The sequence below is a fragment of the Onthophagus taurus genome, chromosome 1 (genome assembly GCF_036711975.1).
Source record: "Onthophagus taurus isolate NC chromosome 1, IU_Otau_3.0, whole genome shotgun sequence".
NCBI lineage: Eukaryota > Metazoa > Arthropoda > Insecta > Coleoptera > Scarabaeidae > Onthophagus > Onthophagus taurus.
In genome coordinates this window covers 41349265-41365216 of record NC_091966.1, presented here as the reverse complement: position 1 = coordinate 41365216, position 15952 = coordinate 41349265, and the positions used below count along the sequence as shown (strand labels likewise).

At 25.7% G+C, this 15952-nt stretch overlaps 1 protein-coding gene across 3 annotated transcripts in view; it reads left to right on the top strand.

The window, feature by feature from the left end:
* The first annotated feature begins 1243 nt into the window (after positions 1–1243).
* LOC111416882 (Shaker cognate b) overlaps positions 1244–15952 on the top strand; it is a 120647-nt gene continuing 105938 nt past the window's right edge. For all 3 annotated transcript variants that reach the window (XM_071201378.1, XM_071201377.1, XM_071201376.1), the window contains exon 1: positions 1244–1489. The gene's annotated coding sequence lies outside the window, so the exon portion shown is untranslated. The remainder of the gene's footprint in view (positions 1490–15952) is intronic.

Here is a 15952-nt window from a genome sequence, read left to right as displayed (position 1 = left end):
TCTAAAACCGAAAAAATTTTTTTGACTACGTCATCCAATTCTCTGTAAAAAAGTGTCCATATAATGTCTTAGTTATAATACTCCACCTATAATAATAACGAAGATAATTGCACTTGCTGGTTTTACGATATTTCCAATTTTGGCCTCTAGGGGAAAAACAAAAGACGATAGCGCTATGAGGTTTTCGGCATTAGCAGTTTCTCGAAAAACGAGATCATGACATGTAAGCTACTTTTTGTCTAACTCTTATAGTTTCCGAGATAGCCTATTCGGACAGCGAATTTGAACCACCCTGTACACTAGCACTAGTTCTAGTGGCGGTGGTAGATAGCGCTAGTTAGCATCAGATATTACTGTGTGTTATATTTTTATTAAACGTCTTCAGACGCACGGCTAAACCCGAATGACGATTTTTGCACGACTTTTGCACTATCACTAGAAGTAACACTAGAACTAGAATCATTCGGGTTTAGCCATACTGAGAAACATGCGGCTAAACCCGAATGTTTCTAGACAGCCAGCAACATCTCGAATTTTCCTAGTGTAATTTTTGCTCAAAACTGACCAATAGCAACCCTTCTTTTTGGCGCTTCAATTTGAAAACACTCCTCCGAATTAAAAAATAGAGTATACACACCTCATACATTTTATGGGAATTAATTATTAACAAAAAGCGTTTTTGTGACGTCATCCGGAAACAATTGCAAGTGCGGTGATAATTTATTGGCACGGTTGTCTACGATGTTCAAATCGGAACTGGAACAATGCGCCTACTGCCTTGATCTATGACGCCTAGCGGGCAAATTTTAGAACTATGACGACACGGATACCGAGTTCTATACATAACCTATGACGCGTTTCGATAATGTTTATTTATTTCCAAAGCCGACCGCGCTGTGTTAAGTTAGGCGCAGGATCGCGTGTTGCTCCCTTAAAATAACAAACTATATTTCACCAATTAACTATTTTAAATAAAATTTAAACGATATTTATATCACAATTTTATATATTTGTTTATTTACATAAATACGATTTAATTTAATTAATTTGACATTAAAAAATATATATATAATTAATTTTTTCTCAATTTATATATATAAATATGTTTATATGAAATAATAATTTGTTTATCATTAAAATTTTTGATTAGATTTTATAGATGGCGTTGTTGTTGTTGAGCGTCGCGACGTCGGCGCCGATAAACTGTTCACGGGCGGCTCGTTGTTGGCACATTTTAGTACATTGTCGGAACTTCGCGGGTTTAAACGGTTCCGCGTTTTTCCGATAAATAAAAAAATCTTTTCTCAAAAATGCTACGTACGATTTATTTATTAATTTCTAACAAAAAGAAAATGTGACACAAATTTAATTAACAATTAACAGTGATTTGGTGATTTTAATTAATTGGATACAACAAAAACGTTTTTCTTGTTATTGTTTCTTCACCTTCAAGAACTATTTAAGAATTTATTTTTATTTCAACCGAAAGGTAAATTTCTTATTAATATAGCTTTGATTAATAGGTTTACCGATATTATTCATTTTAATTTAGTGCGCATACAAAAAAATTTACAAATATTTCGTTCGGCCTAAAATAATCTTTGAACAATTTTAACTCTAAACGATAAATTAAATTTATATTACCATGGAGAAGGTAAAAAATAAAACGGTCGTAAACAAAAATTATTACATTATTATATACACGTGCTTTCTGTTTATTATTTACGGCCGAATTCTTTATGTTCTCAAAATTTATTAAACGTAATCGAAGTATTGATGAATTAAAGACGAAATAAAAATTATGCCTGCTTCCTGTTAACATTAACACTTCATTTAAGTGGAACAAATAATCGATTTTTAAATATTTACGTTAAAAGATTTCTTCCTGTTCGAATTTGAAATGTAAGGTTTTCTTTTTTTACTTTATTTTATACTGGGTGAGGCAATATCTTGATCAAATGGGGAATGTAAACATTGAAGAAAATTTTGCTGAATATCCCAAAACGTATAAACATGCATATCTTGAGGACAAAGTAAGATCTTTGAATGTGAGTATGATGCAAAATAACATCGTCAGCTCATTGCTCTTCAATATTTTAATAGACGAAATCATAGAATAAGTGCGTAAAATATAAAACAGTTCCTAAAAGAAAAACTGTAGCAATACATGGAGAAAAGTGCAGATGTAAACTTGAAGTAAAAAACCAGAAGGTAGAGTAAGAAACTACACCAAGTATGGGATTACAGAAGAAGGAAGAATAAAGAAATTCGGGATAAATCTCAGATGGAAAATGTACCTTGGAACGAGCATGTTTCACGAACAGAAAGGAATTTAGCAGAAATTGCAGATCAGCATTCTAAAGATCGCCAAGACGATCTCCAAAAAAATGGAAAGATAGCTGATTGTCCGCATTACAAGATGAAGATAGACGATGAAGTGAAGAATAATTAAATCTTACCAACTTTCACAGGTTCCTTGCCATCTTCGGTTTTGGGAATAGTCTGAAAACTTGGATTTTTGAAATTCTTGGAAAATTCTTATCAAATTTGTATAAATTATTAAATAAAGTCTATTGAACAAGTCCGTTTTGAAATATCATTCTTAGTTCTTGAGATATATTGTATTGAAGCTAATATGCCAACTTTTACCGTTTCTTAGATTACATTTAAAAATTCCTGAAAAACTGATTTCTTGGAAAAATCTTATCAAACTTCTATAAATTACTAAACAAAGTATCTACTTTTTAATGAACAAGTCTGTTTTGAAATATCATTCTTAGTTCTTGAGATATATTGTATTGAAGCTAATATGCCAACTTTTACCGTTTTTTAGATTACATTTAAAATTTCCTGAAAAGTGATTTCTTGGGAAAATCTTATCAAACTTCTATAAATTACTAAACAGAGTATCTACTTTTTAATGAACAAGTCCGTTTTGAAATATCATTCTTAGTTCTTGAGATATATTGTATTGAAGCTAATATGCCAACTTTTACAGTTTCTTAGATGAAATTTAAAAATTCCTGAAAAATTGATTTCTTGGAAAAATCTTATCTAACTTCAATAAATTAATAAACAAAGTATCTACTTTCTAATGAACAAGTCCGTTTTAAAATATCATTCTTAGTTCTTAAGATATATTGTATTGAAGCTAATATGCAACTTTTACAGTTTCTTAGATTACATTTAAAAATTCCTGAAAAACTGATTTCTTGGAAAAATCTCATGAAACTTCTATAAATTACTAAACGAAGTATCTACTTTATATTGAACAAGTCTGTTTTGAAATATCATTCTTAGTTCTTGAGATATATTTTTTTGAAGCTAATATGCCAACTTTTACCGTTTCTTAGATTACATTTAAAAATTCCTGAAAAATTGATTTCTTGCAAAAATCTTATCAAACTTCTATAAATTACTAAACAAAGTATCTACTTTCTAATGAACAAGTCCATTTGAAATATCATTCTTAGTTCTTGAGATATATTGTATTGAAGCTAATCCAGCTTTTACTATTTCTTAGATGAAATTTAAAAATTCCTGAAAAATTGATTTCTTGGAAAAATCTTATCTAACTTCAATAAATTAATAAACAAAGTATCTACTTTCTAATGAACAAGTCCGTTTTAAAATATCATTCTTAGTTCTTAAGATATATTGTATTGAAGCTAATATGCAACTTTTACAGTTTCTTAGATTACATTTAAAAATTCCTGAAAAACTGATTTCTTGGAAAAATCTCATGAAACTTCTATAAATTACTAAACGAAGTATCTACTTTATATTGAATAAGTCTGTTTTGAAATATCATTCTTAGTTCTTGAGATATATTTTTTTGAAGCTAATATGCCAACTTTTACCGTTTCTTAGATTACATTTAAAAATTCCTGAAAAATTGATTTCTTGCAAAAATCTTATCAAACTTCTATAAATTACTAAACAAAGTATCTACTTTCTAATGAACAAGTCCATTTGAAATATCATTCTTAGTTCTTAAGATATATTGTATTGAAGCTAATATGCAACTTTTACAGTTTCTTAGATTACATTTAAAAATTCCTGAAAAACTGATTTCTTGGAAAAATCTCATGAAACTTCTATAAATTACTAAACGAAGTATCTACTTTATATTGAATAAGTCTGTTTTGAAATATCATTCTTAGTTCTTGAGATATATTTTTTTGAAGCTAATATGCCAACTTTTACCGTTTCTTAGATTACATTTAAAAATTCCTGAAAAATTGATTTCTTGCAAAAATCTTATCAAACTTCTATAAATTACTAAACAAAGTATCTACTTTCTAATGAACAAGTCCATTTGAAATATCATTCTTAGTTCTTAAGATATATTGTATTGAAGCTAATATGCAACTTTTACAGTTTCTTAGATTACATTTAAAAATTCCTGAAAAACTGATTTCTTGGAAAAATCTCATGAAACTTCTATAAATTACTAAACGAAGTATCTACTTTATATTGAACAAGTCTGTTTTGAAATATCATTCTTAGTTCTTGAGATATATTTTTTTGAAGCTAATATGCCAACTTTTACCGTTTCTTAGATTACATTTAAAAATTCCTGAAAAATTGATTTCTTGGAAAAATCTTATCTAACTTCAATAAATTAATAAACAAAGTATCTACTTTCTAATGAACAAGTCCGTTTTAAAATATCATTCTTAGTTCTTAAGATATATTGTATTGAAGCTAATATGCAACTTTTACAGTTTCTTAGATTACATTTAAAAATTCCTGAAAAACTGATTTCTTGGAAAAATCTCATGAAACTTCTATAAATTACTAAACGAAGTATCTACTTTATATTGAACAAGTCTGTTTTGAAATATCATTCTTAGTTCTTGAGATATATTTTTTTGAAGCTAATATGCCAACTTTTACCGTTTCTTAGATTACATTTAAAAATTCCTGAAAAATTGATTTCTTGCAAAAATCTTATCAAACTTCTATAAATTACTAAACAAAGTATCTACTTTCTAATGAACAAGTCCATTTGAAATATCATTCTTAGTTCTTAAGATATATTGTATTGAAGCTAATATGCAACTTTTACAGTTTCTTAGATTACATTTAAAAATTCCTGAAAAACTGATTTCTTGGAAAAATCTCATGAAACTTCTATAAATTACTAAACGAAGTATCTACTTTATATTGAATAAGTCTGTTTTGAAATATCATTCTTAGTTCTTGAGATATATTTTTTTGAAGCTAATATGCCAACTTTTACCGTTTCTTAGATTACATTTAAAAATTCCTGAAAAATTGATTTCTTGCAAAAATCTTATCAAACTTCTATAAATTACTAAACAAAGTATCTACTTTCTAATGAACAAGTCCATTTGAAATATCATTCTTAGTTCTTAAGATATATTGTATTGAAGCTAATATGCAACTTTTACAGTTTCTTAGATTACATTTAAAAATTCCTGAAAAACTGATTTCTTGGAAAAATCTCATGAAACTTCTATAAATTACTAAACGAAGTATCTACTTTATATTGAACAAGTCTGTTTTGAAATATCATTCTTAGTTCTTGAGATATATTTTTTTGAAGCTAATATGCCAACTTTTACCGTTTCTTAGATTACATTTAAAAATTCCTGAAAAATTGATTTCTTGGAAAAATCTTATCTAACTTCAATAAATTAATAAACAAAGTATCTACTTTCTAATGAACAAGTCCGTTTTAAAATATCATTCTTAGTTCTTAAGATATATTGTATTGAAGCTAATATGCAACTTTTACAGTTTCTTAGATTACATTTAAAAATTCCTGAAAAACTGATTTCTTGGAAAAATCTCATGAAACTTCTATAAATTACTAAACGAAGTATCTACTTTATATTGAACAAGTCTGTTTTGAAATATCATTCTTAGTTCTTGAGATATATTTTTTTGAAGCTAATATGCCAACTTTTACCGTTTCTTAGATTACATTTAAAAATTCCTGAAAAATTGATTTCTTGCAAAAATCTTATCAAACTTCTATAAATTACTAAACAAAGTATCTACTTTCTAATGAACAAGTCCATTTGAAATATCATTCTTAGTTCTTGAGATATATTGTATTGAAGCTAATCCAGCTTTTACTATTTCTTAGATGAAATTTAAAAATTCCTGAAAAATTGATTTCTTGGAAAAATCTTATCTAACTTCAATAAATTAATAAACAAAGTATCTACTTTCTAATGAACAAGTCCGTTTTAAAATATCATTCTTAGTTCTTAAGATATATTGTATTGAAGCTAATATGCAACTTTTACAGTTTCTTAGATTACATTTAAAAATTCCTGAAAAACTGATTTCTTGGAAAAATCTCATGAAACTTCTATAAATTACTAAACGAAGTATCTACTTTATATTGAATAAGTCTGTTTTGAAATATCATTCTTAGTTCTTGAGATATATTTTTTTGAAGCTAATATGCCAACTTTTACCGTTTCTTAGATTACATTTAAAAATTCCTGAAAAATTGATTTCTTGCAAAAATCTTATCAAACTTCTATAAATTACTAAACAAAGTATCTACTTTCTAATGAACAAGTCCATTTGAAATATCATTCTTAGTTCTTAAGATATATTGTATTGAAGCTAATATGCAACTTTTACAGTTTCTTAGATTACATTTAAAAATTCCTGAAAAACTGATTTCTTGGAAAAATCTCATGAAACTTCTATAAATTACTAAACGAAGTATCTACTTTATATTGAATAAGTCTGTTTTGAAATATCATTCTTAGTTCTTGAGATATATTTTTTTGAAGCTAATATGCCAACTTTTACCGTTTCTTAGATTACATTTAAAAATTCCTGAAAAATTGATTTCTTGCAAAAATCTTATCAAACTTCTATAAATTACTAAACAAAGTATCTACTTTCTAATGAACAAGTCCATTTGAAATATCATTCTTAGTTCTTAAGATATATTGTATTGAAGCTAATATGCAACTTTTACAGTTTCTTAGATTACATTTAAAAATTCCTGAAAAACTGATTTCTTGGAAAAATCTCATGAAACTTCTATAAATTACTAAACGAAGTATCTACTTTATATTGAACAAGTCTGTTTTGAAATATCATTCTTAGTTCTTGAGATATATTTTTTTGAAGCTAATATGCCAACTTTTACCGTTTCTTAGATTACATTTAAAAATTCCTGAAAAATTGATTTCTTGCAAAAATCTTATCAAACTTCTATAAATTACTAAACAAAGTATCTACTTTCTAATGAACAAGTCCATTTGAAATATCATTCTTAGTTCTTAAGATATATTGTATTGAAGCTAATATGCAACTTTTACAGTTTCTTAGATTACATTTAAAAATTCCTGAAAAACTGATTTCTTGGAAAAATCTCATGAAACTTCTATAAATTACTAAACGAAGTATCTACTTTATATTGAACAAGTCTGTTTTGAAATATCATTCTTAGTTCTTGAGATATATTTTTTTGAAGCTAATATGCCAACTTTTACCGTTTCTTAGATTACATTTAAAAATTCCTGAAAAATTGATTTCTTGCAAAAATCTTATCAAACTTCTATAAATTACTAAACAAAGTATCTACTTTCTAATGAACAAGTCCATTTGAAATATCATTCTTAGTTCTTAAGATATATTGTATTGAAGCTAATATGCAACTTTTACAGTTTCTTAGATTACATTTAAAAATTCCTGAAAAACTGATTTCTTGGAAAAATCTCATGAAACTTCTATAAATTACTAAACGAAGTATCTACTTTATATTGAACAAGTCTGTTTTGAAATATCATTCTTAGTTCTTGAGATATATTTTTTTGAAGCTAATATGCCAACTTTTACCGTTTCTTAGATTACATTTAAAAATTCCTGAAAAATTGATTTCTTGCAAAAATCTTATCAAACTTCTATAAATTACTAAACAAAGTATCTACTTTCTAATGAACAAGTCCATTTGAAATATCATTCTTAGTTCTTAAGATATATTGTATTGAAGCTAATATGCAACTTTTACAGTTTCTTAGATTACATTTAAAAATTCCTGAAAAACTGATTTCTTGGAAAAATCTCATGAAACTTCTATAAATTACTAAACGAAGTATCTACTTTATATTGAACAAGTCTGTTTTGAAATATCATTCTTAGTTCTTGAGATATATTTTTTTGAAGCTAATATGCCAACTTTTACCGTTTCTTAGATTACATTTAAAAATTCCTGAAAAATTGATTTCTTGGAAAAATCTTATCTAACTTCAATAAATTAATAAACAAAGTATCTACTTTCTAATGAACAAGTCCGTTTTAAAATATCATTCTTAGTTCTTAAGATATATTGTATTGAAGCTAATATGCAACTTTTACAGTTTCTTAGATTACATTTAAAAATTCCTGAAAAACTGATTTCTTGGAAAAATCTCATGAAACTTCTATAAATTACTAAACGAAGTATCTACTTTATATTGAACAAGTCTGTTTTGAAATATCATTCTTAGTTCTTGAGATATATTTTTTTGAAGCTAATATGCCAACTTTTACCGTTTCTTAGATTACATTTAAAAATTCCTGAAAAATTGATTTCTTGCAAAAATCTTATCAAACTTCTATAAATTACTAAACAAAGTATCTACTTTCTAATGAACAAGTCCATTTGAAATATCATTCTTAGTTCTTGAGATATATTGTATTGAAGCTAATCCAGCTTTTACTATTTCTTAGATGAAATTTAAAAATTCCTGAAAAATTGATTTCTTGGAAAAATCTTATCTAACTTCAATAAATTAATAAACAAAGTATCTACTTTCTAATGAACAAGTCCGTTTTAAAATATCATTCTTAGTTCTTAAGATATATTGTATTGAAGCTAATATGCAACTTTTACAGTTTCTTAGATTACATTTAAAAATTCCTGAAAAACTGATTTCTTGGAAAAATCTCATGAAACTTCTATAAATTACTAAACGAAGTATCTACTTTATATTGAATAAGTCTGTTTTGAAATATCATTCTTAGTTCTTGAGATATATTTTTTTGAAGCTAATATGCCAACTTTTACCGTTTCTTAGATTACATTTAAAAATTCCTGAAAAATTGATTTCTTGCAAAAATCTTATCAAACTTCTATAAATTACTAAACAAAGTATCTACTTTCTAATGAACAAGTCCATTTGAAATATCATTCTTAGTTCTTAAGATATATTGTATTGAAGCTAATATGCAACTTTTACAGTTTCTTAGATTACATTTAAAAATTCCTGAAAAACTGATTTCTTGGAAAAATCTCATGAAACTTCTATAAATTACTAAACGAAGTATCTACTTTATATTGAATAAGTCTGTTTTGAAATATCATTCTTAGTTCTTGAGATATATTTTTTTGAAGCTAATATGCCAACTTTTACCGTTTCTTAGATTACATTTAAAAATTCCTGAAAAATTGATTTCTTGCAAAAATCTTATCAAACTTCTATAAATTACTAAACAAAGTATCTACTTTCTAATGAACAAGTCCATTTGAAATATCATTCTTAGTTCTTAAGATATATTGTATTGAAGCTAATATGCAACTTTTACAGTTTCTTAGATTACATTTAAAAATTCCTGAAAAACTGATTTCTTGGAAAAATCTCATGAAACTTCTATAAATTACTAAACGAAGTATCTACTTTATATTGAACAAGTCTGTTTTGAAATATCATTCTTAGTTCTTGAGATATATTTTTTTGAAGCTAATATGCCAACTTTTACCGTTTCTTAGATTACATTTAAAAATTCCTGAAAAATTGATTTCTTGCAAAAATCTTATCAAACTTCTATAAATTACTAAACAAAGTATCTACTTTCTAATGAACAAGTCCATTTGAAATATCATTCTTAGTTCTTAAGATATATTGTATTGAAGCTAATATGCAACTTTTACAGTTTCTTAGATTACATTTAAAAATTCCTGAAAAACTGATTTCTTGGAAAAATCTCATGAAACTTCTATAAATTACTAAACGAAGTATCTACTTTATATTGAACAAGTCTGTTTTGAAATATCATTCTTAGTTCTTGAGATATATTTTTTTGAAGCTAATATGCCAACTTTTACCGTTTCTTAGATTACATTTAAAAATTCCTGAAAAATTGATTTCTTGCAAAAATCTTATCAAACTTCTATAAATTACTAAACAAAGTATCTACTTTCTAATGAACAAGTCCATTTGAAATATCATTCTTAGTTCTTAAGATATATTGTATTGAAGCTAATATGCAACTTTTACAGTTTCTTAGATTACATTTAAAAATTCCTGAAAAACTGATTTCTTGGAAAAATCTCATGAAACTTCTATAAATTACTAAACGAAGTATCTACTTTATATTGAACAAGTCTGTTTTGAAATATCATTCTTAGTTCTTGAGATATATTTTTTTGAAGCTAATATGCCAACTTTTACCGTTTCTTAGATTACATTTAAAAATTCCTGAAAAATTGATTTCTTGCAAAAATCTTATCAAACTTCTATAAATTACTAAACAAAGTATCTACTTTCTAATGAACAAGTCCATTTGAAATATCATTCTTAGTTCTTAAGATATATTGTATTGAAGCTAATATGCAACTTTTACAGTTTCTTAGATTACATTTAAAAATTCCTGAAAAACTGATTTCTTGGAAAAATCTCATGAAACTTCTATAAATTACTAAACGAAGTATCTACTTTATATTGAACAAGTCTGTTTTGAAATATCATTCTTAGTTCTTGAGATATATTTTTTTGAAGCTAATATGCCAACTTTTACCGTTTCTTAGATTACATTTAAAAATTCCTGAAAAATTGATTTCTTGCAAAAATCTTATCAAACTTCTATAAATTACTAAACAAAGTATCTACTTTCTAATGAACAAGTCCATTTGAAATATCATTCTTAGTTCTTGAGATATATTGTATTGAAGCTAATCCAGCTTTTATTATTTCTTAGATGAAATTTAAAAATTCCTGAAAAATTGACTTCTTGGAAAAATCTTATCAAACTTCAATAAATTAATAAACAAAGTATCTACTTTCTAATGAACAAGTCCGTTTTGAAATATCATTCTTAGTTGTTGAGATATATTGTATTGAAACTAATATGCCAACTTTTACCGTTTATTAGATTAACTTTAAAAATTCCTGAAAAATTGATTTCTTGGAAAAATCTTATCAAACTTCTATAAATTACTAAACAAAGCATCTACTTTCTAATGAACAAATCCGTTTTGAAATATCATTCTTAGTTCTTGAGATATATTGTATTGAAGCTAATATGCCAACTTTTACCGTTTCTTAGATTAAATTTAAAAATTCCTGAAAAATTGATTTCTTGGAAAAATCTTATCAAACTTCTATAAATTACTAAACAAAGCATCTACTTTCTAATGAATAAGTCCATTTTGAAATATCATTCTTGGTTCTTGAGATATATTGTATTGAAGCCAATATGCCAACTTTATCCGTTTCTTAGATTACATTTAAAAATTCCTGAAAAATTGATTTCTTGGAAAAATCTTATCAAACTTCTATAAATTACTAAACAAAGTATCTACTTTCTAATGAACAAGTCCGTTTTGAAATATCATTCTTAGTTGTTGAGATATATTGTATTGAAACTAATATGCCAACTTTTACCGTTTCTTAGATTACATTTAAAAATTCCTGAAAAATTGATTTCTTGCAAAAATCTTATCAAACTTCTATAAATTAATAAACAAAGTATCTACTTTCTGATGAACAAGTCCGTTTTGAAATATCATTCTTAGTTGTTGAGATATATTGTATTGAAACTAATATGCCAACTTTTACCGTTTCTTAGATTACATTTAAAAATTCCTGAAAAATTGATTTCTTGCAAAAATCTTATCAAACTTCTATAAATTACTAAACAAAGTATCTACTTTCTAATGAACAAGTCCATTTGAAATATCATTCTTAGTTCTTAAGATATATTGTATTGAAGCTAATATGCAACTTTTACAGTTTCTTAGATTACATTTAAAAATTCCTGAAAAACTGATTTCTTGGAAAAATCTCATGAAACTTCTATAAATTACTAAACGAAGTATCTACTTTATATTGAACAAGTCTGTTTTGAAATATCATTCTTAGTTCTTGAGATATATTTTTTTGAAGCTAATATGCCAACTTTTACCGTTTCTTAGATTACATTTAAAAATTCCTGAAAAATTGATTTCTTGCAAAAATCTTATCAAACTTCTATAAATTACTAAACAAAGTATCTACTTTCTAATGAACAAGTCCATTTGAAATATCATTCTTAGTTCTTGAGATATATTGTATTGAAGCTAATCCAGCTTTTATTATTTCTTAGATGAAATTTAAAAATTCCTGAAAAATTGACTTCTTGGAAAAATCTTATCAAACTTCAATAAATTAATAAACAAAGTATCTACTTTCTAATGAACAAGTCCGTTTTGAAATATCATTCTTAGTTGTTGAGATATATTGTATTGAAACTAATATGCCAACTTTTACCGTTTATTAGATTAACTTTAAAAATTCCTGAAAAATTGATTTCTTGGAAAAATCTTATCAAACTTCTATAAATTACTAAACAAAGCATCTACTTTCTAATGAACAAATCCGTTTTGAAATATCATTCTTAGTTCTTGAGATATATTGTATTGAAGCTAATATGCCAACTTTTACCGTTTCTTAGATTAAATTTAAAAATTCCTGAAAAATTGATTTCTTGGAAAAATCTTATCAAACTTCTATAAATTACTAAACAAAGCATCTACTTTCTAATGAATAAGTCCATTTTGAAATATCATTCTTGGTTCTTGAGATATATTGTATTGAAGCCAATATGCCAACTTTATCCGTTTCTTAGATTACATTTAAAAATTCCTGAAAAATTGATTTCTTGGAAAAATCTTATCAAACTTCTATAAATTACTAAACAAAGTATCTACTTTCTAATGAACAAGTCCGTTTTGAAATATCATTCTTAGTTGTTGAGATATATTGTATTGAAACTAATATGCCAACTTTTACCGTTTCTTAGATTACATTTAAAAATTCCTGAAAAATTGATTTCTTGCAAAAATCTTATCAAACTTCTATAAATTAATAAACAAAGTATCTACTTTCTGATGAACAAGTCCGTTTTGAAATATCATTCTTAGTTGTTGAGATATATTGTATTGAAACTAATATGCCAACTTTTACCGTTTCTTAGATTACATTTAAAAATTCCTGAAAAATTGATTTCTTGCAAAAATCTTATCAAACTTCAAAAAATTAATAAACAAAGTATCTACTTTCTAATGAACAAGTCCGTTTTGAAATATCATTCTTAGTTGTTGAGATATATTGTATTGAAACTAATATGCCAACTTTTACCGTTTCTTAGATTAACTTTAAAAATTCCTGAAAAATTGATTTCTTGGAAAAATCTTATCAAACTTCTATAAATTACTAAACAAAGCATCTACTTTCTAATGAACAAATCCGTTTTGAAATATCATTCTTAGTTCTTGAGATATATTGTATTGAAGCTAATATGCCAACTTTTACCGTTTATTAGATTAACTTTAAAAATTCCTGAAAAATTGATTTCTTGGAAAAATCTTATCAAACTTCTATAAATTACTAAACAAAGCATCTACTTTCTAATGAACAAATCCGTTTTGAAATATCATTCTTAGTTCTTGAGATATATTGTATTGAAGCTAATATGCCAACTTTTACCGTTTCTTAGATTAAATTTAAAAATTCCTGAAAAATTGATTTCTTGGAAAAATCTTATCAAACTTCTATAAATTACTAAACAAAGCATCTACTTTCTAATGAATAAGTCCATTTTGAAATATCATTCTTGGTTCTTGAGATATATTGTATTGAAGCCAATATGCCAACTTTATCCGTTTCTTAGATTACATTTAAAAATTCCTGAAAAATTGATTTCTTGGAAAAATCTTATCAAACTTCTATAAATTACTAAACAAAGTATCTACTTTCTAATGAACAAGTCCGTTTTGAAATATCATTCTTAGTTGTTGAGATATATTGTATTGAAACTAATATGCCAACTTTTACCGTTTCTTAGATTACATTTAAAAATTCCTGAAAAATTGATTTCTTGCAAAAATCTTATCAAACTTCTATAAATTAATAAACAAAGTATCTACTTTTTAATGAATAAGTCCGTTTTGAAAAATCACTCTTTGTTCTTGAGATATAAATTATTAAATTTAATTAACAAATTTGCTGTTTTTTCGGGTAACTTTAAAAATTCCTGGAAAATTTATTTTTTGGAAAATTGTTATTAAATTATCAGTAATCATTAATTAAAGTGTCTACTTTTCGATGAACCAGTCCGTTTTGAAAAATCTTTTGGGGTTCTTGAGATATAAATTAATAAAGTTAATTAACAATTTTTGCCATTGTTCAGGTAACTTTAAAGATTCCTGGAAAGTTTATTTTTTGGAAAATTGTTACTAAATTACCAGTAATTATTAATTAAAGTGTTTACTTTTCGATGCACGAATCCGTTTTGAAAAATCTGTTGTGGTTCTTGAGATATAAATTAATAAAGTTAATTAACAATTTTTGCCATTGTTAAGGTAAATTTAAAGATTCCTGGAAAATTTATTTTTTGGAAAATTGTTACTAAATTACCAGTAATTATTAATTAATGTGTTTACTTTTCGATGAACCAGTCCGTTTTGAAAAATCTTTTGGGGTTCTTGAGATATAAATTAATAAAGTTAATTAACAATTTTTGAAATTGTTCAGGTAACTTTAAAGATTCCTGGAAAATTTATTTTTTGGAAAATTGTTACTAAATTATCAGTAATTATTAATTAAAGTGTTTATTTTTCGATGAACTAGTCCGTTTTGAAAAATCGTTTGGGGTTCTTGAGATATAAATTAATAAAGTTAATTAACAATTTTTGCCATTGTTCAGGTAACTTTAAAGATTCCTGGAAAATTTATTTTTTGGGAAATTGTTACTAAATTATCAGTAATTATTAATTAAAGAGTCTACTTTTCGATGAACCAGTCCGTTTTGAAAAATCTTTTGGGGTTCTTGAGATATAAATTAATAAAGTTAATTAACAATTTTTGCCATTGTTCAGGTAACTTTAAAGATTCCTGGAAAATTTATTTTTTGGAAAATTGTTACTAAATTATCAGTAATTATTAATTAAAGTGTTTACTTTTCGATGCACGAATCCGTTTTGAAAAATCTGTTGTGGTTCTTGAGATATAAATTAATAAAGTTAATTAACAATTTTTGACATTTCAAGTATTTTCAAAGTATCAATATCAAAATTTAAAAAAATATAATAATAGCATTTATAACAATTAACAACTTTAATAATAATATTCAAAACATGCAATATTAGAATTTTTACGATAAGTAAACCATGCGTGTTTTGCACTTATTAGAAGAAAAAATCAACCTGCTTCGTATTTAAATTTAATTTCCCCGCTTTTTCTTTTTTCCTCCAACTTGCGGTTGTAATCATTTTTTTTGAATAATATCGTTCCTATCTAACGAAATCTAACAAAACGCAACCGGGCGACATTAGTGTTACAAAGTTAAGGTCACGACCCAGAAATGAGTTTTCTTAGATAAAAATGTAAAAGCTATGAATAGCTTTGTTATACGGAGAAAACACACTCGTCAACCAAGAAGGTCGTGAAATCGTACTTGCCAAGTATTTTCGTCATCAACGTTGATTAACACGCTTTTAAGAAAATTATATTTATTAAAATATTTTGAATTTCGATTCAAATATGCTAGCGAAAATAAACGGTACTAGAAAAGCATCGTTATTTTCGAAAACGTACATAAAGAGAAAGCTTCTCCTCTAAATATGCAACGCAATGACAGTTTTATGTGAAAACATTGCCACTTTACGACCAGTTGACTATAAGAACAAAGAACTTTTCCGTTGTAAAATTTT